This window comes from Rhopalosiphum padi, chromosome 1 (assembly GCF_020882245.1).
Source record: "Rhopalosiphum padi isolate XX-2018 chromosome 1, ASM2088224v1, whole genome shotgun sequence".
NCBI classification, from domain to species: domain Eukaryota; kingdom Metazoa; phylum Arthropoda; class Insecta; order Hemiptera; family Aphididae; genus Rhopalosiphum; species Rhopalosiphum padi.
This window is the reverse complement of record NC_083597.1, coordinates 59315535-59342990: the sequence shown is the minus strand read 5'-3', so window position 1 is coordinate 59342990 and position 27456 is coordinate 59315535. Positions and strand designations below refer to the sequence as shown.

The following is a 27456-nucleotide window of genomic DNA, read 5'->3' as shown; positions in this document are numbered from 1 at the left end:
GAGTGTGGTTTTAATATTTAATGACATATCATACAAACATGATATTTCAGGATTTAGCTTTGTACATGTAGGATAGGTTACATGAATGACAAATATTATTCAAATAAATAGCTCCATTATTTATAGGTAATTTTAAGGGTTAAATTGTAGATAACAAATCTTAAAACTAATTGATGTAAAATCATCATATTAAAAATAACAATACATCGCGTCATAGTATACTACATAAAAAATAATCGATTAAAAATATTATGGTTCATCATTCACTATTCTCGTAATTTTTTAAGTTTTAGTAGTGTTAAATATTTAATTCTCTAATTCTCAGAGTAAAAAGGGATATAGAAAGGAAATTGTACAGGACTTAAAAAAACTTCGTTTCTAAAATTAATATTTGACCTCTATATTAAAAGAGTTGATACGACCATCGACTACAAATGAGTTTAGAAAAAAACGATATATACGTTGACCTCGTCAATCGACCAACGTGGGTGACGCGATTCAAGTGAAAAAGTACTGGATTGTATAATCTGGTAAATACAAATTTGATACCCTAAATGATTTATATTTCAGGTAATATATTATTTATTTTATCATATTAAAATTGTTTTTAAATATTATTAATATGTAAAATTTCAATTTATCATTTTTCTTACCTATATAATAACCTTATTATATATTTTACGATATTTTTATCAAAGTAAATATTACTTTTTTTACCTTTATTTTACATAGATCATTTTCCTGCTATCCAAGACGTAGTAATATTATGGTATATAGTAGATGATAGATAATAATATTTGTGTCATTGAACCATATTGGTACATAATATTTAGTAGGTGATAGAATTTGCTTGTGGAATAAAATCATTAATTTATAATAATATGGAAAATATAATTTAAAAAATATATATAATATAACATTTTTAAAACTATAAACTATAAAAAATAAATTTACTGATGCAAAACTAAAAATAATAATGGATGATACTGGTCAATATTTTTGTCTAATATCACCAAATTTAACGAGTTTTCAACAAAAACAAAGAAATAATTATAATATATTGTATGTATTATATTCATTTAATATTTTATAATAATTTAAATTTGAACTAGAATTTTTGGCCATAGTAATATACATCATGAACTAAGTGTACCTGAATTATAAAGTAAAATTTAAATAGTATACAATTGTTCTTGTTAATTTATATGATGAGCAACATTATTATTTTTTTGTATACCTATAAACGCCTAGGTATTGACAAAAAAAAAAAACATTATTCTTTCAAAAAAAAACTTGGTAAAATAAAAATGTTTGAATTTAGATAAATTATTTTTACTTTAAAATTAACTAAACGCGGTTTATTGTTCAAAATTTACTTTTTATTTAATAAGTTTATGGTTAACTTAATACAACAAAAACCAAAAGTTATTCTTTGATAAATAAGTTTAAGTCAAATTAACTATATCAACTTACTCATCTACATTGTCAAGTTCCAGTCTTACTTTTGTGTAGGATTTCGAATATTATAAATTACAATAGTATGATATAAAAATATACATATATATTAGAATAGACATAGCTTTACTACAGACGAGAATATATAAATAATATAACATAATTGTATAATACAAGAAATCAATAAAGCATGTCTAAATTATTATTCAAAGAAAGTAAATATTTTTGTATTATTATTATTATTATTTTTTTTTAATATTGAAGAAATACGGAGATATGACCTAGTTGCATTTATTTATAAAAAAAAAAAAAAACAATTGAATTTAAATAAGTTTAAAATTTAAGGAAATACTTGTGTTTATTCACCATAGGATTTAATGAAAATATTCAATTAATTTAAGAGTCGATATTTTAAAGAATTATTTTAAAAACATTGTAATTTCATTCATATATTATTATAATATTTTATTTTAAAATAATGGCAAAACATAATATATTTTAATAATTGGCTAACATTTAAAAAAATAAAAATATTTTTATATAAATTATCTTTGAAAAAACTATGCGTTCCCTTTCGAATAGATTTTTATCATTTATTTGTCTTATACTCAGTTCATTATACAATTTTAAGTTTTTTAAATCCTCTTTTATGTCGTTATAGTAACTGATGCATTATCGTTAACAGCGATTACACGGAAAACTTGAGCATTAATAGCTGCGCATTAAACTTAAATATCCAAATCAAAAACCCGAATCATTTTTCGTGTTTGAATATTGTAGTCGGAGTACCGCGATCATTAGAGTCATATTATACACGCCATGCGTGTACGTATTATATCATATAATAAATTCGATAGAAGTCAAATGCGTTTGTAAACTTGAAAAAAAAAACACGAGTCTTGATGTATGTATACGAAAATCGTTCTGCCAGTCCCTCCGCACTACTCACACATATTATACGCACACATGCTCTCATACTCCAAGTTGATAAAGGGGTGGCGATGTATATTCGTTTTCTGCCAGCGGAAAAGTCCTTTGCATTTCGGTGGCGATACACTATACGTTCGTTTTCGAACGAAAAATGATTTATGACGTTAGCGTGTCGTCGCTTAACATGATGTAGACTAGCCGTGTGTTTGTGTGTGTGTGTGTATGTGTGTGTGTGTGTGCGCGTGTGTGTGTGTGTGTGGTTTGAATCGACTACTGTATACAACAGCGTCGTGGTTTCGGATATAGCGGAGGGCTGAGTGAATAGGCTGCGGAGTTGTCGGGGGCTCTTCGGAGAAATCGCCATGTAGAACTAAACGAGTTTGAAAAATCAGACGGTTTACGGTAGGAACGGTGACGACGGCATGGCAGTGAGGGTGATGATGATGGTCTCGGGGTGGAAAAAGAATACATGAACAACGGCGTGGATGGTTATAGGCTGGCGGATGGCACGAGGGCGCGGGCTTGCGAAACACGAGTATTTTAGAGCTCGTTTAGTCGGATGCTTTTACCCGGACGACTGACGTGTTTTCATAAGAGATTTCTTCGGAACACTACGGTTTCTTCTTTTCAAAAGGCATCGAACCGGACGGAAAGAGTAATTAAATCTGACAGGATTTTTTTCCCCCCCAAATAAAGTATGAAAGCCGTTTTGACGTTTTTCGATAATTAGGGACCGGTCGGCGGCAGCGGTGGCCGTTTGTTTTACCTACCTGCCTCATGTCGCCAGCTGAGGATCGACAAAGTATGAGTAACAGAGAAAAAGAATGAAAAAGAAATAAGTTTGTAACCGAAAATGTGAAAAAAAATTTCACAAAGTTTCACCGCTGTATCGCACGTGCGCCGCAAAATAAACATAAATATATGATTGTTGGACGAATGTCTGCTCCTAAAGTTGTTTTAATTGCGGAGACCAAAAGAACTCGAGGAAACAATAAACTTAAAACTAGTCCATCTCTGAAATCGGTTTTTCGTCAAACACATAAAATACGCATAATGTGTTATTAGATGATTGCGATGCACGTTGCATATTTTTTGCTATAGAACTATTATTGTTATTTCAATTTTTATTGTTTTGATATATTATATAATAACTTTTAAGATATTGCAGTTTAATATTATTGGCTATTAATATTAATTATTACGTTCAAATGTAATGGTGTTTACGACTTTATGAGTCACCGACGCCAGATGGAATACGAAACGGTGACTTAACCGATAATTATAAGATCGAATTACTGTCGATTAACACTGAACAGTACAAAAAGTAATATCAAAAGTTTTCTCTTAAATTACAATATTTTATTAACGAACAAATAATGAGAAATTTCGGTGAAACTGTTTCAGAAATGTGACGTGGATACCCTGATAAAATCAATATTTGCGAAGGTCTACGAAAAAATGGTGTTCATTAATTCAATAACCTAGATTGCAGTCTTCCAAATCAAATGATAGTCGATCCATTTCTTTGCTATAACCCATATAAATAAACATAAATAAGTGCATTATGATACTTTTAATTGATATTTTTTTTGATATTAATTGATTATGAACTACTTTAATTATTTTCATCCATTGCAATTGTAATTAGGTAATCGAATTTAATTATTTTGTTTTTACACACATTTTTTAACGGGTATAATGTGATGTATTTATATTATGTGAGTTTATTAAATTATCTGATGCGTTTACCTAACAAATATATTATTCTAATTTACTAAATCGATGTATAGATGAGTTATTGTAGTAATAATTTTTTTTAAATTTGAATTATTTCTCAAAAAAAAACATTTAAAACCTTAAAAACACTTTAAAAAGTATTGTTAAATTTAAAATAATGCAATATATAATAAAATAAATGTTAAAAATAATATTTTAATAATTTACCGTGGTTTAATAAGAATATAATACAAACATTTATTTAAAAAAAAACTTATAAATATTCAAATTTGAAAATGATTTAGTTTTTTATATAATTTTAAAATTAATGTTGGAATTAGAAACCAAACAGTTTGTATTTTGTAATTTATTGTTATAACAAATATAATAATTAAATCAAAATATGATAAATGATTGCAAAACGTATAATTATGTGTAATTAACAAATTATCTCTATAATGTAGTATTATTGTGCTGATACATTTATCTATCTAAATACGTAATTAAAAGCCGTTTATTTGAACTTATGTGTTCACAAACAATTAAATATAACATTTTCAACCGTTATAAATCCGTGATTTACTTCGTGAGAACAAAATACCATAATATATGTATTTGAAAAACGATTGGAAAATATAGTTCCAGCATTGTTAGTCTATTTCCATACATATTGAACACGCGGTGCTTACAAGAGAAACTGAAATTAAATGCTCCGTTTCTCGTGAATTGCAGATTTGAAAGCTATTCTTTCACAATCTGCTGTACAAATAAAATATTTACTTGATTCGTTTCGCATTTTTAATGTAAGCTTAAGTCCCGAAGAACTCGGCGATATTAATAAAATCTTGGCAAAAGGAAATTGAAATATTCTAGACGAACTTGGTTTGATGTTCTTGTCTTTTACTAATCGTTATAAAATAAATTATGCATAACCAATCTTATTAGGTTAGATAAAAGGTGACATTTCCAATACAAATTACAAACCGAGTAAAATACGAATTGGAATTATTTTTCAAATAAACGATGTACGCATGACCATGTTATATGTATACATAAAATTACGTTTTGAGAGTGAGTGAACCCAGCTCTTCGGGCTTAAAATTACAAAACAAATTTTAAAATTACAGATAAAACGCGATACATCCAAAATACCTACTTACTATTCCTAATATATCAAATATATATATTATAATTATATTCATAACGCGTTTAGAATAACGGCGACAATCCAGCAACAGCAAGTACCTGACTAGCGGTATAGCAAACTTGTCTATAACCTATAGAAAAGGGATGAAGATCCTCTATGACCGGAATTATGGGAAAATATAGTATTTTGTCAACGTCATATTATGTGACACTATCAATTTTATTATACGTGGCTGCGTCCCAACAAGTGAAAAACGATTTGCTGTGATGGCATTCGGGTGCTAACCAAAAATCATTTAAAAAGTATTAGTGCATACATGGCTCCAAGTTAGTTGCACGGTATGAACTTAAATAATAATTGTGATATTACGTTTTGATGATCTTAACGTCTATCCTAAACGGAATTACCAAATTCAATTTACGATTTGTAAATATATTAATATTTCCTTCGAATACTTAAAATAAGAGACGTGTATAAAATAATACACAAAATTGCATTAAACACATTTAATCAAAATTAGTAATGTTAAACTCGGTCAAAAGGTTCTTTCCTCTATAGTAAATTTAGGATAAAATAAATAATTTACATGAAAAATAAAATATATATATATATTATGTATTTATTATAATAACTAATAGTTTTTATTTAATAATAAACAATACGCAGTTTGAATTAAAAATTAACATACATAATATTATATAGATATTTATTTATTACCATAAAAAAACCATATAAATCACAGTGGACGAAAAAATATTGAATGACAATAAAAAAAAAAAAAATAAAAAAAAAATAAAAAACATTCTACCCTACGACCCTATAACATTTTTTTTAAAATCTCAAATTACATTACACTTAAGCACAAAGCTCATAATATATCTGGAATATTTTTTTTCTTGTGAAGTTACGTAGACCATATTCATTTTTTGAACAAAGACAAACAAGAAATTTCACAAACACACACAAAAGCTAAAAATAAAATAAAAAATATTGAATATGTAGGTTTTTACCTATTATAATTGTTTAATAAATCGTTGAATCTTTTAATCAATTGTTTTATCGAATATGTAATAAAGTATTATAGTTAAAAATTAAAATAACGTTACTATAGTAATATGTTATTCGTTAGCTTACATAATTAAAATCGATAAAAAAACTAAGCAATAACCATAGGCACAGAGTAATATTATATTTTTCAATTTATTAATATTCATTATCTATAAAATCTTGAAGTAAATTAGTAGAAAAAATATTATTATATTTATTTTGAAATTATTAGTTTTAAAAATTTTAATAAAATTTGATAACACTTAAATAGTAATTCATCGATTTCTGCAATTATTAATATAATAAGTACCTATTATAATTAGTTATAGTATAAGTGTTACATCATATTTATACTTTATGTACCTTTTCCCAATATTATTGTTTAATTTGACACAAATTATGTATATTTAAAATATTATAAAAAAATCAAACAAGAATTATTTTTCTCTAAGTGTGTAAATATGCGTGGTTCCTAATTAAATTAGCCAATTTTTGTTTTATTATTTTTCGTATAACTTAAGCACATACTATTATATTAGATAATAATAACTCTATTTATTATATATTGTATGCCAAATAATTATTTATGACATCAGTAATTCTGTAAATTTAGTGTTTAATTTTAATTGAGTAAATTTTAGCTGTAAGAGGACACAGTGTACCATATTATACATAATATCGTTCCTATACATAGATCAAAGCGCAGTTATTTTCTAAACAAACTTTTCATTTAATACGTACCCTTTACCTCATCGCTAAATTAATATTATAATAGGTACTTCAAAGAACGAGCGCAACTACTATTATAGAGTATCAAGTAAGAGGTGATGTATTATGTATTTTTTTTTTAAATGAAAATCTTGCATACGTTCATACTAATAGTTATGTGTAAGTAAAAAGTATAATAGAAAAAAACTGACACGTGCAATAAACTATTTTTTTTTTTTAATGAATATACCATTAACTTAATAGTTAATACTTATCCATTTTCGATAAAACAAATATATATATTTTTTAAATTATATATTTATACTATGTGTCTGAACACAAACATTATACTATACAAGTAATTAACATCAAAGTACTAACCATGCATAACAAATTAACACAATCCATATAATTATAATATTGCTCCAAATAGTTTACAACAAACTATCATTATAAATTAAACATAGAAATTTATTAAAAATTCTCAAAAATAGAATTTCACTAGCTATTGCCTATTACATAAGATAAATATAGTTATATAACAGGTTTATAGCATTACTAATATACTATAACAGTTACTATAACAGATGATTATTTTATACGCAATGTTACATTATACATGAATAATAAAATATATGTATTTAACTTTATTATATTAGTATTTTAGCTATAATACAAGAACAATTTATGGTAATTGTTATCTTATTAATTTTCCTTTCTATTTATTAAATTTATAAAATATTAAAATATTAATATATTAATTCGCTGACCCCTAGTGAAAATGTCGAGCGTAGATCATTATCTTTTTGAAGATGAAATAAAATAAAAATGTTACATACATATTTAAAAAAAAAATAACTATTGAATATAACAAAAATTATTACGTCTTAGTTAATTACATTTATTTTCAACTATTTCTGTTACGACTTGTACGCATATAATAAATACATAATATATGCACACAAAATACATAATAAAAGGTTAATAATTTTTATACAAAGATTTATAACTAAAAGATAATATTATAAATTTTAAATTTTTGAGTTTTATCGCACAACTATTTTTAAATGTCCGTTCAATTTTAATTAAAAGTGCGTTATAATTAGTCAGTGCTATTAGTTTAGTTAGTTGATTTGTTACAATAGTTTAAAATTATTGGTTAACTATTTACTTAATTTGCGAGGATAACTACTCCAGAGGTTAAAATAGTGTATACTTCCATTGGATTTTTTATTGTATAAAATGATAAATCTTTTGTGGTTTATGGAAACGATACAATTGATATACGTTTTATTCACTGTTAGATAATTGTATTTTATTTTTTTACCTTATATAATATGTTTTGAATCATTAATTTGTTTTCACCAGATTAAGAGCTAAACGTAAAACAGCATTAGTAAGCAGTCCGTATAACTATGATAATTAAATTGGGTTTCTACTTAAACTAATCGAGAGTAAAATCGACCACTAGAGTTCTTGAAAGGATACATTTTAATGTATAAAATACTTGTACTCGATCGACTGATCTAATCTATATTCCGACGTGATCTACAAAGTTCTATACAAATAACCTTTTGTTTTATAATTATTAAAAAAATCATAGTTTTATTTTTCTTCGGTATAATGCAATATATGCAATGTGCATAGTCGTTAATTGACTAAAGTGTTAACAACTTGATGAAATAAGTGAGTTGGAATAAATTGTCGTTTATCCTACAAGCATTTAGTTTCAAACAACAAATACAACTACTTGAGGCATGTTTAGTTATCTTAATACCAAATATAAGATCAATAATCTAGGAATTTTTTTCTTTTATTCAGTTTTGAGGTCCAATTTTTTTTCTTATAATAAAGTTTTAGTTTAAATGTTTTAAGACTTTTTTTAAGTTTAATTATTTTTAATCCTTGGTTAAACATTACACAATAATTTTATGATAGCACATAATTTGTTAACAGACCAACACCATAAAAATAATATGAATAAGTTTTTTTTGTTAGTACATTTTTTTATATGTCTATAGATTTTTGTTATCCATAAAGACGAAACAAAATGTTTCTTGGTTTTACAACTCAATTCTTTATATATTTTTTTTCATTAATTATCTTTGAATATAATAGTATCCTACATCAAGTTTAATAGATGAATTTAATCACGGAAAAACGTATTAAATAATTAAGTGCTATACTATATAGATATAAATAATATTATACTTGCCCATTTAAAATTAACGAATGCAATTATATTTTAAATAATATTAATAGTTAGTTATTTCTCAACAAAAATATTATATTATCTAAAAATCATTCATAAATTTGATATTAAAGTTAATACGTAATACTTATAATAATATATTATAATATAAATTATAAATGTAATGCATTTAAAAAAATTGTTGGTTAAAATAAATAAAATAATTGTCAAATTAATTTTAATAAATGTATATTTTAACTATTATAAACTAATCTTCGTCACATTAATTGTCCTTTGTTATTTTAGTATTTTATTATTCGTCATTTCTGAATAGTTTTCTTAAAATAAAAACTTATTAGGTATTTTTATTTAATGACACATATATTATGACTAAACTTTATAAACAAGGCACAAACATTCGGTATACTACATTTTAAATCTTTATATGAATTTGCAAAGATAGAATCGGTAAAATTAAAGAAATGGCATTTCTGGCAATAGTACAACACTAAATTGTCTTACAAAATCCTATTCGCACTTGCAGATCAAAAATACTTTTACCATAATTTATTTTTATTGAAAAACTTATCGTTACAATGTCTGTAATAAATTTTTATTTTTATTTCTCCATATGAAATGAATGAAATATGTCGTTTTTACATAAATTTGAATCAAGCAATTGAATTAAATTAAATGTAGTTAAACAATAGAGCGATTAAAATTAATTGATACACTAAACATTTTCAAAATTAATTATACTTATATAAAATTTAAGGTTATATTTGTTTGCATCATGATATGTGCCTAAAAATAGCTATAATAATAATACATATTTTATTTTATGAATATAACTTACTACTATTGCTCTAAAATTATGGGTATATAAACGGTTCAAAGATTGAAAGATAACATAATAATGATACAAATTCCAATGTAATAACATAACAAAGATATAACATAATAATATTAGCAGAATATAAATAATACAAAAAGCAAAGGTGGTGTAATTAAAGCATTCGAGTCTAAAACAAATTGCGTGAACGTGATGGAAACGATTTCTGAGGATGAATTTCGATTTGTCACGGCATCTTTGAATATTTTCATCTTTGTCTATGTATTATAAGCATCTGAAACTTTGATTTGTGAAAACATGTATACAAAGTTGTTATGTCTGATCCATCTATACACGGCTATTACGATAACGCAAACGAGTACGATGTACATGTAGTGTGTACGACACGATGGTCAACATTTAACCATGAGCTATTTATATCGTTGAATAGTGATTAATGTTTTAACAGAATATGTATTGTAATTTTCAATTTAAATAAAATCAATAATAATAATAAAAAAATAAAATAATTATTGTGTTTTGGACTTATTTGCATGGGCTAATATTTTTTGCCGTCGATTTAAAAACATCCAACCTAAACTTGTTTTAATCTATATGTGTTGGTGCATATTATATATTTTATAATACATAATACAACCGAGTTCCCCAGTTATAATATTGTTTCGGTTTACGGTCGATTACACGGACCCCATTATCATATAATGTAACACGGTATTGGAATCGACTATGCAATAAACGCAGACCCGACCTAAACCCGTACGCGACTCTTATAATAATGGTACAAGCCCGCCCCGATCAACACAGCGAGAGGAAGACCGTTTCTTCGCGTACGTTGACCACCAGCAATCCATCCTCGAATAACGTCACCGTTATTCTCGGTAAGGATAAAGAGTGGTAGTATATGCTATATAAATATACGAGTATATATACATACCTATACCATTTCGGGTTTCATATTATTTAGAATTATGATTAGTCGGAATTTCAATATTATTATTTCATAGAAAATCGCAAACCTTTATTAAGTCTGGCAATTAGTGAGACGACACTACACAGCTGTTCTCGAAAATAGAGATGTTGATTCGAGAAGCGTCACAGTGACGACTACAGAGCTCCAAATCCGTATAAAGAATTGCATATCGTCATAATAAGCGACGTTAATGGTAGACTAAACCAAATAAAAAAAAAAAATAAAAAAAATATTCAAATATTCGGTAAAATCTTTTGGAGAAATTTGATTTGGAGCGCCGGGGACGATCCAAGTAAGTACAACTGTCCCGTGGTTTGATCGTATATAGTATTATAGGTACCATATGATCATCATCGCCACTTCTGCGCACGCGCGTTTGCCCAGAGGACACGAGGAGTTTTAGTGGTGGTAGCTGGTGCTGGATGAGAGGGTCATTGGAGGTTGGCGATTTCGGGGTCTAAAAGGGGGCAGACCGCAATTTGGACCAAGACAATAGACCCGGGTCGCGCTCCCGGCTAAACTTTTATCTCGATTCAATTATTTTAACAGACCGACGACGTTATACCCTTTCCTTCTCCCGCCCCTGACCACCACCGCTGCTACCGACGACTCGTAATGCAATTTAAAATGATTAGTCGTCTCATTTTTACTCCTTCTCCATCACCCTACATACGCCCCGTGGTCGGCGGTGCGGGCCATACAGACCACTGTGTACGGTCGGTTTTCCTACCTCCCTTCCCCTCTGTAATTTTTCTTTTTTTCGATCCGTATTTTGCTTCTGTTCTGACTATAATATATACCTACTATACATTTTAATATTATAAATATAACCGGCTGTACTAGCTAACACCTTCGATAATTGACGGGATTGAAGGCAATGCCCAAATGCTACCACCGATTCTACCTCAAATCCTTTGGTGACTGGCTATTGTGCACGTCCACTATTATTGCGTGAGCTGAAATCGTTGAGTGATATCAACGCGAATGGAGTTGAGATGCTGATTCTGTGTGAGTTCACAAAGCTCACCGTCAATAAACCAGATTTTTTCCAGTATGGTTAAACCCACAATAGTTTATTACTGTAGGTTAGTGTTATCATTTATTACAATTATAATTATTATTGTATCACGCAATATAGTCGTAGTGGTTAGGCATAGAAGAGACTAACACACTAAAAATAAATATCGAATAAATTCCGATAATCCATTGGAATTTTAGTCAAAAATTTGATTTCGTTTCATAAAAATAGTAAAAATTATAGTCTTGTACCCACGTCGCACAATACAGCGTCTGAATGGATTATAAATAGTCTGCAGTATTTATAATAGCACACAATGTATACGTCAAGCATCTATTTAATTTTTATGAATTAATGACCGATTTCTGTATGTGAAACATATTACTCCCGAAATATGATAAATAATGTAAGTGGCATACTAATTTGTCATACACAATAATACATAATATATTATTTTAGATGTTTGTAAGTTCATATTTATCCATACGTCATCTAAGTGTAACAAACATCTTATATGTACAATACGCATTAATGGTGTATAAACTAATATTTATACAGTACGGATGAAATAAACTTGTACTAACATATTGTGATGAAGAGCATACGATTATTGACATAATGAAACAAACACAACGAATGCTGTTTATTGTTCTAATTTTATTTCGTTTGACACTAATGTATTTCTAATGAACCCGTAGTGTAGCATATACAAACTTAGTTTAAGACGTAGAGTTGTACTTTCGATATAAATTTCGAGAAATTAAAGCAAAGTAATTAATTTCTCCATGTTTGTTGTTCATGGAAGTACTTACCTATTTTTATATTTATTTTGGAATTTCAAAAAAAAAAAAAAAAAAAGTTAAAACAAATAAACCAATATAATTTTGTGTAAATGTCTCAATTTTCCAACAACGGAAAATTAATTTTCTTTATGTATATTATTACAGATGATAAAAACTCTAGTCTATGCATCATCGAGTCTATCACTACAAATATAGTAATATTCTTATACTATATTATCACATTTTTTAAATATTGTTAAATTGTAATAATTTTAGTTTACTTAATACCTAATAACTCATTTAGTGTTTCGTAAATAATTAAGCCTTTTTTTTTAAATAGAATAAATAAAAAAAAATACCCGTTTTAATATCATTGGAAATATATTTTATTTTTCTAACAGTTATACGGTTTGTTGGACTAATTTCATCCAAAAACAGAAAATAAAGTATAAATTATATTATTGATATTACTGTCAACATATAAATCAATGTTGCTTCTATTCAATGGCCAGATTAAGTTAAAACTTAAAACAAGTTAAAATATTTTGAAAAGTGTATTGTATATAGTAAAACAAAATTTAAGTAACGATGTTATGTTTCAAGTTTCTAAGGTTCTACGATTATTATTTTTTTTAACTATAATAAAATTGTTTGAATATAAATCAAAGAAAAAACATCGTTTTACTTAGGTACTTAATTTAATCTGTTATAAAAATTAAAAATGTCCGTTATGTAAAATATCATAAATTGCATTATATAAGTGACGTTAAGTGGGTAGAAACCAACTGTGAATCGAAATTCAACAATAAGAAAGACAATACGAGTACTATTATAATTGAAGTGCTTTTATTTGCATTTATATAAAGTTTATTTTGATAATGTTAGACGAATGCACTCGATTCTCGATGTAACATTACCTGAAAATTAAATATATTTAATTTTAGTTTATGTTTTTTCAATGTAATTTACATATTATTTTAATACTGTTACGAACTTAAGGTCAGGTTAATTATAAAGTAAGCGTATATTATCAATATAGATATGAAACTATTATAAAATTAAAATAAATTATTTGTTTCAATCTTAATTTTATTAATTTATGATAATATTTAAATTATATATTCATTAATACAATTAATATTAAATCCTAAGTAAAATAGGAAGTTTATTGGTCTTAAAATAATGTTATATAGATATATTTTTTATTTTTTATACTTTTTTAAATATAATTAAATGTCGAAATACGCTGTATTATTCAGTGATATTAAATCTAGCCTTTTTAAATATTCAAAATCAGATTTTGAATAATTTTATAATTATATATCATATCACGATTTAATAGTTGTTATATTTGATTATAATAATTAATAATTCAATAAAATGGGAAAATGGGATATATATATATAAAGTGATCGAAGTTAAATAACGCTAAGGGTAAAACTTAATCAAAAATGCATTAATTATTATACATTATTGTCAATAATTAATATTCACCTAATTTAAAAAAAAAAAATAGGTACTGATAAATACAATGTTATACACATGAATCGTTGAAAAATTAAATTTTATATTTATACATATATATTATTTTCACTTCAGTAATCCACATCATAGATTAAGAAAACTTTCTATCAAACATTAATTATCATTTTATTGTTGTCTATCTGTTATTTATTTATTTATTATTAGTTCTGTACAAAATTATAAGTTTTAAAATTTTTAGTTTTAAATTTAATATATTTATATGCATATAACAATATTATAAACCTAAAAATAATTTGACCAACGTATTTAATATGTTTCATAGATTGCTACATACAATAGTACACATAATTTAAATATCCTTTTATGTGTAATATATTCTAAAACTAAGTAATTAAATCGAGTTCCACTCGATGGTATTAGAAACTAAACTAAATCTTGAAATGTTTTAAATTGTACTTGAAGCAAAAACTTCTTTAATTATATGCAAATATATTCAGTGTAACTGAGTATAACAAAGGATATAATAATATAATTTAAAGTAAAAATTACTTTAGGTTTACATGGTTTTACATATTTTAAAGAGGCAATTAATAATAATAAAATTACCGTTTTAATTTTGATACATATTTATACATCATAAAAAATAATTTGAATTTATTTAATTTCGCTTTAATTTAATTGGATACTTTAAAATGTGACTATAAAACAATTAATTTAGAAATAAGATGTATGCTTATTTTTAAAAATCTAACACAATATGTCGTTTTTACATCGATAGGATATTATGGAAAATAGCTAAATTGACAATGACGATTTAAAATGTTAAAAATGTATTAATTGTACATAAAATAAATAAAAAGTTCCTTTTTTCAGATGTAACTTCAATGTACCTTGTAATTTAACAAATTATTTTTTTTTAATTATACACAGTAACTTTAAGTTTATAAGTTAATCTATTTTGATCAGTAAGTTCATTTTTTTAAATATTGTATCTTAATATTACAAAGACTTTAGTCAGAAATATAAAATATTATTTATGAATTATTATATTATTTGTATTCTGAATAAACGTCATCCACTAAATTGTAATTTTGAATTGTTTCGCACTATTTCTGAATTTCACAATAATGATTAAACCAACGCATATAAATACAAATGTATACAAAATATTTGAAACAAATAAATAAGGTGTGCGAGTATAATAGGTGTATAGTGTATACTTTTTAGTAATAACTTAAAATAATTGTATAATTGCATGTTCATAGAATATAATATATGTATATGTGGTTAATTATTATACAGACATTTTATAGGGCTAATCATTACGGAGAAATGAATAATATGATTAATTTACCCAGTTCATTCACATGCAGGTTTTTATGTTCAATATTAATAATTAAAAGTTAATTATTTATTTATTTAAACAATACAGGCTAGTTCCTAATTTTACAGCAACGGAAATAATATAGAATATTAGTTCTTAAATATATAGGCAAAGTACTTAATTTTACAGTGGTTTATGAAAGTAACATAACTACGAAGATTAAACCGGAATAAATAATAGTAAGAAAATGGGAAGGTCATCATTGGCATTTGACATAAAAAGTGTTACGCTCAATGTTGTGGTACAATTAGGAATATGATGGAGAAAAAGATCTGAGAGACCTAGATGAGATTTTAAAATTAATTTTATATAATAAATACTGGCGGTCGATATTATTAGAAAATACTAAAAAGCTTATTTTTATATTTAGTTCATGTTTTTATACTTTTTATAAAACTACTATGTATTAACATTGAACAATCTTGAATAAATAATTATGTCAAATATTTTTTTAATAATTAAAATATGAATGCTGAAGTGCATAGTTAACAAAGACATGTTACTTTACTTTTAAAATCAATTTGATAAATTACTGTCTACAAATATGGTAAAATCAAATTATAATTAAATGTAGTATATGTAATTGATGAATATTAAATATTAATTGTGGGGGGGAGGGTGGAATTTGTTATATTCTAATAATTATTTCTATTATTAAAATTAAAAAAAAAATTGAACAAGTTTTATATCAATCTCGAAAATTTGTAATTTTTTTGGGTTAAAAAATACATTGATATAATTTAATTATTTTGTTTAATTATTTTATTTAATCATTTTAAGGCCTATATTATATCTTATTATGCAATTTAAAAAAAAATAAAATTCTAAATTGTGTATGAATAAAAAAAATAACCTAACTTAGTTAAAAAATAAAAACAAGCAAAGCTACTAATATCTTATCTACATTTTTTTTTATATTAACTTGACTTAATGAGATAAAAAAAAAATAGTTAATTTACAAAGCATGGGAAAATCATCACGCTATGTTAAAATTATAAAGAACAAATATAATATATCGTTTATTTTTAATGGGACTGCACGGTGTTGTACACGATCAACAAGCCCAATGCTTATAAGTCATAATGATTGAACACAATTTGAAAAGAAAGAATAAAGAACGAATTACATTTTCCTTTTGTATCATACACGTGATCACTATACTTTTCTTTGCTCTTTATAGAGTGTAATTCTAAGGGAAAATTATTATCTATTTTTTTTTTTTATAGAATAGAAAAAATGAAGCGGAATAGAGGATATGACATTAGGGTGAGTATTTGGACGAGGAAAAGTAGTTTTTATGGAATCCTCGTCACGCAATTGTCGTTGTTTTTTGTTAGTAACCGAAAAGGGTGTATCAGTGTATATTGGCACGGACAACTGTTTTAAATCGAGTGACAAATCTGCCGATTTAACTTCCATTCGACAATGTAATTTAATTATTTCAATATAGTATAATAGATTTAAACTTTTATTTGATTTTTAACTAATATAAATTTATAATATGCGAATTTATTTGAATATATCGGTCGTATTTCCAAATAAATACTTATTATAAAATGTAAACTGTTAGTTATTTGTAAAAATAAGATACAACTTTCATCGAACAGACTCCATTGTAATAGTTTAATAGTTTTATTTCTTTTTTTTTTTTTTAAGTACTCTTTTTATGATAATTGTACCGATAATTATATAATTTTCTCTATTTCTCTCCCTCTTGAATGACTGATAAATGTATTTATTTAACATTATCAATCCTTACAAACAGTAATCGTAGATTAATCCATAAAAATATATGAATGATATAAATTATCAAATATATATAATTTAAGATTATAAATAGAGTGATGTTTGTATGAACTAATATTACAAGTCACCATGATGTGTATTTTTATTTTTACTTTTGGGGGTCAAAAGTAAAAATGCATAGAATTAATCAAAATAACATGGAAACAAAGAAAACTAAATATGAATTTAACAAACAGTTTTTTATAGAAAACCAGTTTTCTATTAGATAGGTTTTAGAAACTAATAATTTCATTTTTTTTTTTTAAATCATTAAGTATTCAATCAATGTATATAATATTTAATAATATATTTATACAAATTATATAGTTACATTAAAATACAGGTTTTCGTTTTTATAAATCACACAAATATTATTCAAAAGTTATTGAAACGTAGACACATCATGGCAATTTAAAATTCAATGTTTTGGTCAAAAATTAAATTAATGCAACCTACCGTATTACATATTGTTATACTAGCAATAGAAACATATAATAATATATACTTAGAGATTTAGTCTAACTCATAGACATATAAAACATATTAAAGTGACTTCCTCAATGACGAGATACATTCGAGAATTCATTTTTTTTTTCAATTTTTTTTTTATATTGTGTTACAAGTGAATTTTATTTGATAATTATTGTACTATATTTTTAAATGTTTTGATTTATTGGTATTAATTTCAGTTTTAAACATTTATTTATTTAAATTATTCGATTATTATTATTCAAGGATATTATTATATCAATATAATATTCAATCCACGAATTGATTTTGTTTATTTTAAATATATTCACTTCATATTCGTTATAGATAAAAAAAAATTATTAAAAAAGTTTAAATAGCATTTTTTGATAAGATAAATGTTAACTTTACTATACCATTTGTATTTGATTGGATTCATATTTTGCATCATTTTCATCGTACGTGACAATGCATTAATATACCTCATAGGTTACAAAATATTATCCACAATGTTTATTTAATCTGTAAGAATATACGGCTTAAAAACTGTACTCGCAGTTAGTCTGTTCCAGTATAGATAACGTAATGGTACCATAATAATGTCAATAATCAGAATATTACCAATTATTATAATGATAATAATAAAAATAAAAACCTTAGCAATTTGTTGTATAAATGTAATTTAAATTTTTACATTCATAATATTTTGACTTGTTATATTATATGTTATTATTGTTCCCGGTATTAAAGTTAATGAACTCTTTGTGATTGTTAACAAACGGAATAATTTAAATTCGTATTTACTGGCGCTAAGGATAGGCAAATCAACGGCAAGCGTGTTAAGAATAGCTTTTTTACCTGTGCAATTTGTAATATTAATAAATTATTAATAATATTATATACACACAATTTATACACATGGGTAAAGATTGATATCATTGTTATATTTTAATTAAATATGTATAACTCAAAGTACAGTGTGAAAAACATTTCTATGCTTAAAGAACCTTAAATACTTTCAGTAAAGAGCAACAAAAAAAAAAAAAAAAAAAAACAAATATTTAAAAATGTAATAACTATATTTTATCACATATAATCAAACTTCAATAAAAGTCTGAAATGTTATTCAATATCACCTAAAATGTGTATAAACTTTGCTTATCGAAATTTATAATTTTAAAATATATAATTGATTTTGTTATTTTATATTTTATATTTATTCAGAAACGTACCACGACAATTTATTCATAACTCTAAATACTTAAAATACTTCCTTAAAATAGGTAAGGATATTTATTTTGAAATAATTTCCATTACAAAATGTAAAATTAATATGTTTTACACACATTGAAAAACAATTATTGAAAATAATATTATATTACCCCAACATAAAAAACATAATACATGTTTACAAACACAGTAATATATTACTATTAAAATTATTTTATATAAATACTACGATTACGATGATTTGTGTATATATATATATATATATATTATATAAAATTAAAATAAATTAATATTACTATATTACATATTCTATATATTTTTTAACTGTATAAATATTATACACAAATCTGTTTTTAATAACAATTAATAATTAATTACAAATTTTAAATTATTTTTACTCGGAACTCTATTATTATAGATCATGGTAAGAACTTTCTAAAAATATGGGCAACAAATCTCACAACTTTTAACAAATTATTTACCTATTCCTAAAATGTTTTTTTACGCATTGGCCGTTTGTTGTAAAAAGTTTATATTTATTTTGTTCTATTTTCAGCTAATTAATTAGCCATGAGCATACAGGATTAAGTGTTCCAGAAACAAACTGCTAAAAACTTCTTTCTTTTCCCTACAAAAATGTAATTCATTTTATGAAAAATAAAGTTTTTTTTATATTATATATATATAATGCTATTATTTTCTCTGTAAGAAGTGTATGAGTTAATTGTATGATAAATGTATCTTGTTTAATATATCTCCAAGCTGGTTAAAAATTTTAGTTTAACAGCTGTATAGGTATTTATAAAATAAATTATTTTACCTGAAAAAAAAAATATATAAAATTTAGAACTTCTTATTGAAAAGCATACTATTAACGACTATTAGCACGCATGACATTATTGAACAAAATATTTTACTAAAAAAGGTAAACTGTATTTAAAACATTTTTACACAGCATATTTTTAGTAAATATTAAAAAACTTTGAATTTATTAAACTTAGGATCAAAGTTTCCAAATATTTTAATAAAGAATATTATTATTATTATTATTATGAAATGTAATATACATAAATTAAAAATAAAATGTTAATACATAAACTATATTCGTGCACCCATTATACATACCTTTATATTATAAGTATTTATTTAAAATACAATCAACGAGGGAAATCTGATTATATTGTTGTAATTTAGAAATCTCAATTATAATGTTCAAAATAATTCATTACACGCGTCACCCAATTTAAAAGAATCTAAAATTTTGGTTAATGCAAAGACTTGTATTCATACTAAAGTGGTTAAACATTGTGCATACTAAACGTAAAAAAAAAAAACAACAGAAAAACAAAAGTGTGATGTTTTGCCGATAAAAATTGAAAAAAATAAATATAATTTAATCGGTTGTAATAGTTATAATGGCCGTTAGATCTGTCATATCGTCTGCTTTCAGAAACATGTTTACAAAGTTAGCATCTGTAAGTTTGACAGTTTTGCATATCCATTTATAAACACTTTTTGAGTAGGTATTAAACATATCGTTCAAAAATAACAATACAAAACACCATTATTTTATTTTTGTATTACAAAACCATTAAGATATGTCATAAAACTATAACAATAATAAAAACATCAAAGATAATACATTATTTTAACACATTTCAGCTAAGATGAAAAAAAAATACTAGGAAATATAAAAAAAAAAAAATAAATGGTTTTATTTTAGTGATTTGGTAACATTAAATATTGGTACGTTATATATAGTAGGTACGAGGTCTTTTAGAGAAGTATGATATTTAAAAAAAAAAAATAGCACACATATCATTCCTAACCATTTTCAAAATTTATGATTTTTATAAAAAAAAAAAATGGTACCATAGCTATTTGCAAAAAATAAACATTTATTTTTGAAAAAATAAGAAGTGTCCATTTTTTTTGTTTTTTCAGCTATTTAGATGGTTAGCAATATCTTTCATACGCCTGTCTTGCAAGTCATTTGGAATCTTTTGGATTTGTCTCGTTATTTTTTCGAAAAGTTCTTTAAAAGTACATAGTTTGTTAATGTAAACTTAAGCCCCTACTTAAAACTTTAGGTAGCCTCATAAAAAGAAGTTATAGGTGACCAAGGTAGCCATATCCCTCCGCAATGTAATCAGGCGTCATGGAAAATTCTGTCTTAAGCAAGCCATTGTTTCTCTTGATGTATAACATGCATGGTTTAGAAATGGCATCTGCTGATGAGTTGTTATCAACCATTTCTAAAACAGTATAACCATTCAACCATCCGAGCGTACATTTCAAAAATATCATACTTCTCGGCCGGACCCTGTAGTAAATGTTGATGAAGTCATGATCATTTTATTTTATATTTTAAATTTTAAATTACTTGGATGTTTATTTTTGTATGATTTAAATTGATAAGTTATCATTAATATAACAGTTAGTAGTTATACACATAGTTGAGTTATGCGTTATGAGGTATGTTTTTTTGTTATTGTGTACTTGTTTAATCCTCAAAATTTATACTTGAGATCATATATTTGTTGATTAATAAATTTAGTGTTCATCAATATTTATTCACATTTAAATGCTACCTTAATTAAAATAATATATATCTTTGCAATAATAACTGAGTTGTTTTGTTGATCAAAAGTATCATTATTTTCAATTCGTAGGCGTATTATAACTGTTCATGCAATTTTTGAAGTTGTCATCATCACTACTTATTTTAGTAGTTTAAATCGGGGATAAGTATTGTGTAAACGGTTCACCCCATGTGGTTATACCACAAGAAAAAAAAAGTATTTTAAATTTCTACGTTTAATTTCATTTTTTTTCGTTATAAGAAATGTCGTATGCGCATAATGAATGATGTTGTTGTAATTATAGTGACAAAGTGTAAAGCTCCTGGATTACAACGATGTATATTTAAATATCACGGAATAATTCGTGATTCAATAAATAATAATAAAATAAAAATTATTGTTTTCTTAATAGTAAAATGTTTAACTCCGTAGGTTAATATATTTTAATACAACTTAAGACACAATTAGGTATTTTAAATTGTGAGCTAAATATTACAAAATAATATACAGATATATCTGTGTTTTCTAAGTGTATTGAGTATTTTAAATATTTTCCGGAAATTGTATATTATTCCTAGTTTTATAATTTGACCGTTATATATATATATATTATTTTCAATCTACGCACATAAATATAATTTTAAAATCTGATTAATTCGTAATGTATCAAATAAATAATTGTTGATGTTGATGATAAACCATCATATTTTTTGTTTGATCACGATTATTGTATGGTACAATTTAAAATAAGGAAGCAGGAGATTTTTCTCAGATAACCTTTTACTTTCAGGCATAATATATTATACACGATTTTTCTTTTTGCTCAAAAAAAAAAAAATGTTATAAATGCAATTCCTCAATTAATTCTACGTAAAATTAATGAATAATTGGACAAAATAAACGCTAATATATTATTTAGAAATTTTGTTTAATTTTCAAACAAATTAACTGATATATAATTGAAAACAGTTAAAATGAAACAAAAAAAAAAAATATTAACAAATATTATTGTAATAGATTTTATTATATTGTTTTTAACTATAAGAAATCTCGGAAGTTATAAAAGTTGCATATTGTTCTATATTCTCTCCATTTATAGCAAACCAAGTAAGAAATTCAAACTACACGAAGGTAAGCTTAAAAATTAAAATCTTGAAATGCATATTTTTCATTTTTCGTCAATTTTAACAAATAAATTCATATTTCATTGATTTTTATATCCGTATTAAGTTCATTTAATAATGTCTTTAAAAATGGATGTTTTTTTTAATCTATGTATTTTAAATAATAACATTATAATATGACGACAAAATAAACGTGTAATCCGTATATTTTACTATGTATATATCGCTAATTTACCAAAATATTAACTTACAGTTAATAAGTTATCGACTTAAATCATCATAAAATATGTATTTACTGTTTATTCTTTAGTAAATGTGTTATACAAAATTAAATATTTACTGTATTTTTTTTTTCTTCAATTTAAAAGAAATGTTTAAATACCAACCAGTTTTTCGTTATGTATATTAAATATTATATATTTATTTCTCTATATTTTTCCATTTATTTTTGTGTATATTATTAATAACATAAGATCTTTTTTCTTCGGAATTTTGAATAATTTTTTTGCATATTTAACATTTTTCATGTATATTTTACAATATTGTTCGTGCATATTTTAGCTCCTACAACTTCAGTTTAAACTTACACTATAAAAATCTAGATTTTATTTGAAAACACTTATAAAAAATATGTACTTATCATCTGTTTCAATGATAAAATAATTTAAGCTAACACTTAAAAAAAAAACCATAAATTATTAATAATTATAATCATATTCACTACAATTATTTGTAAAATCTAGATGTGGAAGATTACAATCGCTGAGAATAATAAAATTATCGTTAAAGGTAAATATATTATTGTTTGAAACATATTATGTTCGTGTCTTATTATATTAAAATGATTGTACCTGTGTGTAAGAATTGTAAAGTAGATACTCGAGTAAACAATACATCTGTCGGAAATCAATTCAATACTCAAAAAAATATAAAGATAAAAAGGTAATAAAAGAAGAAGGGAAAATAATAATAGTGGTTTGAGGTTGACTGATATCGAGTCCCTTGTTTCAAGTCACATCAGTCATTCTCGATTGGCGATCGGTTAAAGTTTGTTATGTTATATTATTATTTTCAGCCCCTCTACGCATTTCTTCACCATGACCGTTCAAAGGTTACATAGATAAGAACCTATATCGTCTCGACATTTGCCCGAGCAATCCATCACCAACCATACCATCAACTAGGGACAGCTTGTTAAATTCGGTCGTTGTCATAGTAGTCGCACGGTCCCTTTTCAATAGATCGCGAGCATGGAGAAATCGTATTAAAAAAATATATATATATATACATTATACATATATTTATACAAATAATAATAACAATAATAATAATACAATATAAATAATATCCGAAGGGTGGAAATATAATAAATATAATTTTTATTCCCTCTGAGTTATGCTAAGCCCCTGGGGCACGTTACTGTTTGTTATTGAATCTGATTAACGTAATGTACCGTTAACATATATACCTACCAATACTACTTTCTACTACAACTACCGGTCGCACTTCTTCTCGCTTTCTCTCTCTCTCTCTCTCTCTCTATATATATATATATATATCTTTCTCTATCATTACCACCACTACTACAACTATACAACTACTACAATAACAACAAATACTACCTACGACTACATCTACTTCTATCACTTGTATTTTCACTTTACTATTACTACCCCAATTCAGACAAAATGGTCAACCAGTTGCAATTACCGTTATCTGAAACGATACAGAAATAATAGTCACCTACGCCGTTCCTGGGCCCGAACTATGAGATTATGATACTTTTAAAGTCGTACTCCATACCTAAAACAAAACAAATACATATAAATTTATACATTTATACACAAATGTGTGCATAAGTATTAGTAAAACGTATTTCCCCGATTTCCAAACAATACGAATTTGCTTATATATTTATATATATATATATTAAAGGTATATATTACGACTTTAAAAACTTTACACAAAAAGTCACGTCGATACACAGAGCAATCTAATCTAATTTATTGTACGTATATATATATATATATATATATATACATGTATGTAGTATATACATAGTAAATCATTGGACGAGGTGGTGTAATCGCACTGCTATTTATTTTCTTTATACAATATTTTTTTCTCTAAGTGTATATATATATATTTTATTGATAAAATAACCACTCTTAATTGTTTATTTGATATATAATTCAAACTTTTTTACGCCTGATTGAATTATATTTTTATCCGTATCCAAAAACGTTTAAACAGTGTTTATTTTATTGAAAACCTAACGAAAGTTTACAATTATTTCCTCTTATTTCTAAATTGATACCTACTGATAAAATTTATGTCATCAGTTAATCATTGGCATCTTAAGGGCATGGCAATATTATGTCTGGTTTATTCGAAACCGTTCACCTTTAAAACAACTCAACATAATTACAATTGTCACCGGAAAACTTTATACCGATATGGTCAATTAAATACAAACGAACGAAACGTCGCTTACAATTGATACGTGACAGAAATATTGAAGCGTTTCATTTTCACTGGCTACAATAAACATCTAGTTGGTGATTTATTTATCTTATGGTCAAATACTCGGTACAACGGGTGTTCATGACGTGCTCTTTACGTTTCGTGTTTTCTAACCTCTGTGTATAAAGTTATCTAATAAATCTAGTAATGTTTAGCTTAGACGTTTTAAGATTATTGTTGTAACAAATCTACATTGTTGTGAGTAATAAATTAAGAATGCATTAGTCAAGAGTTTGCCTAAAAAATGCACTTCACAAGACAGATGATTGTTTATGGAGTTAATAATATAATTTTATTAAACTAAGCAATAATAAATAAAATATTTGTGTTACATAGATTTTTTTTTTAATTTTAAAATTATACAAATATTTTTAGAATAAATTAAAGATGCTACTTTATATCTGTTATTAAAATATACATAATATAAGCTTTATATAAATTTAATTTATGTATGTATATATATTATAATATATATACATATGATTTTCGAAATTTTACGTGATATTTTATTTTACTATGAAATATTTAAATCAACCAAAAATAACAAAAAACGATTTCAAATCATATTATCAAAATAAATTTGATATTGAATATTTTTTTTATTAATTAAAAAGGGGAGATTTGAGGAGTAAATTTAAAATTAATTTGGGAACCTATATTTTTAAATTATGATTCATACATAGTTTATTTTTTTGGTGGGTTATTTGTATTTATGCGTCAATAATTAAAGAAACTATATTGACATTTGGATTTTGTTTTTAAAACAATATAATATATTTATATAATATATTAGTATACCTATAAGCTTTTGTTCATTGTTAAACACTTTATACCTATTTATACTTACTTAAATATAATATAATAACAATCAATATTTAAATAATTCAGTCAATATATATTTTTAGAACATATTAAATTTGGTAATTTTTTCATATATAATTGTCTGTTCTTCAGAACTATAAGTCCATAAGCAAGCTTAGTTAATTGTATATAATCTTTATTATAATTAACTTTTAATTAATGAAAAAACATCCAAACCCTACTTTTATATTATATTGGTTTGGTCATATATGATTATGCTGTGAAAAGGTGATGAATGACGAACATTCAACATTTGTGTGATTTTATTTAACATTATGTTTAACTCAAAAATTAATCATGTGAGTTTTTGAAATCGATGTTTCATTTTACATTGCTTAAAAATTGTATTTTCATATTAAGTTGATTCAAACAAAATATTTAGATGGGCACGTTATTGTTTAAATTAAAAATATATTTAGGTACCTACATTAGCTAAAAATTATAGGTATTTGCATACATTTGGTATAATTATGTATGTTGTATAACATAATTTGTAAGATATATGTTTTATATAATAATTAATAAATATTATGTAAAATTATTAACAAAATAAAAAAATGTTCTGATAATACCATTGATTATAAATAGTACTATTTACTATACTTACATATTTATAGGTCAAGCTATAAGTCACTTTATGCGTTTTGTTTTTGTTTTTATTATCAATATAACAGTGTCATTATCTTATGCATTCTAATTTTAAATTAAGATATTAAACACGCATTTTTACCGTTATAAATTAATAGGTTGATATCGAACAGGCTAAATTGTAGAACAATATGCATCAACGTAGTACAAATGTGCAAACCTATGTTATTATTATTATCCATTGATGGCATTTAAAAATTAAAAGTAAAATTTAATGTCAATATTGTTTCTTTCACAACTGACGGATAAATAAAAATTACTCGTCAAAATTATTAAAAATAAACTGTATATGTTTCATATTTCAAAAATATAATATGTTACCATTTGATTTTAAGGTTACCCCTTATCTACAAATATTATTTAATAAAAAAAACAACTAATACCAAACTAATCTAGATTATATGACTTAAAATAATTTTAAAATAGGTCATAATTTCCTAATTTAAATATGTCATGCTGAAATCTACTGTCACACAAAGATTGGAACTCTGTATATTATAATTAAATTTTACAACAAGGTGGTTGAACCCACGGCTTTCAAAATCTTTT

The 27456-nt window shown here is 24.7% G+C and overlaps 1 protein-coding gene across 7 annotated transcripts in view; it reads right to left on the bottom strand.

Moving 5' to 3' along the window:
• Positions 1-27456, bottom strand: part of LOC132917409 (junctional adhesion molecule A-like) — a 285049-nt gene that overhangs the window by 244650 nt on the left and 12943 nt on the right. For 2 of the 7 annotated variants that reach the window (XM_060978136.1, XM_060978133.1), the window contains exon 2: positions 24586-24678. The exons of the other annotated variants lie outside the window; for them this stretch is intronic. The gene's annotated coding sequence lies outside the window, so the exon portion shown is untranslated. The remainder of the gene's footprint in view (positions 1-24585; positions 24679-27456) is intronic. 7 annotated transcript variants of the gene reach the window in all.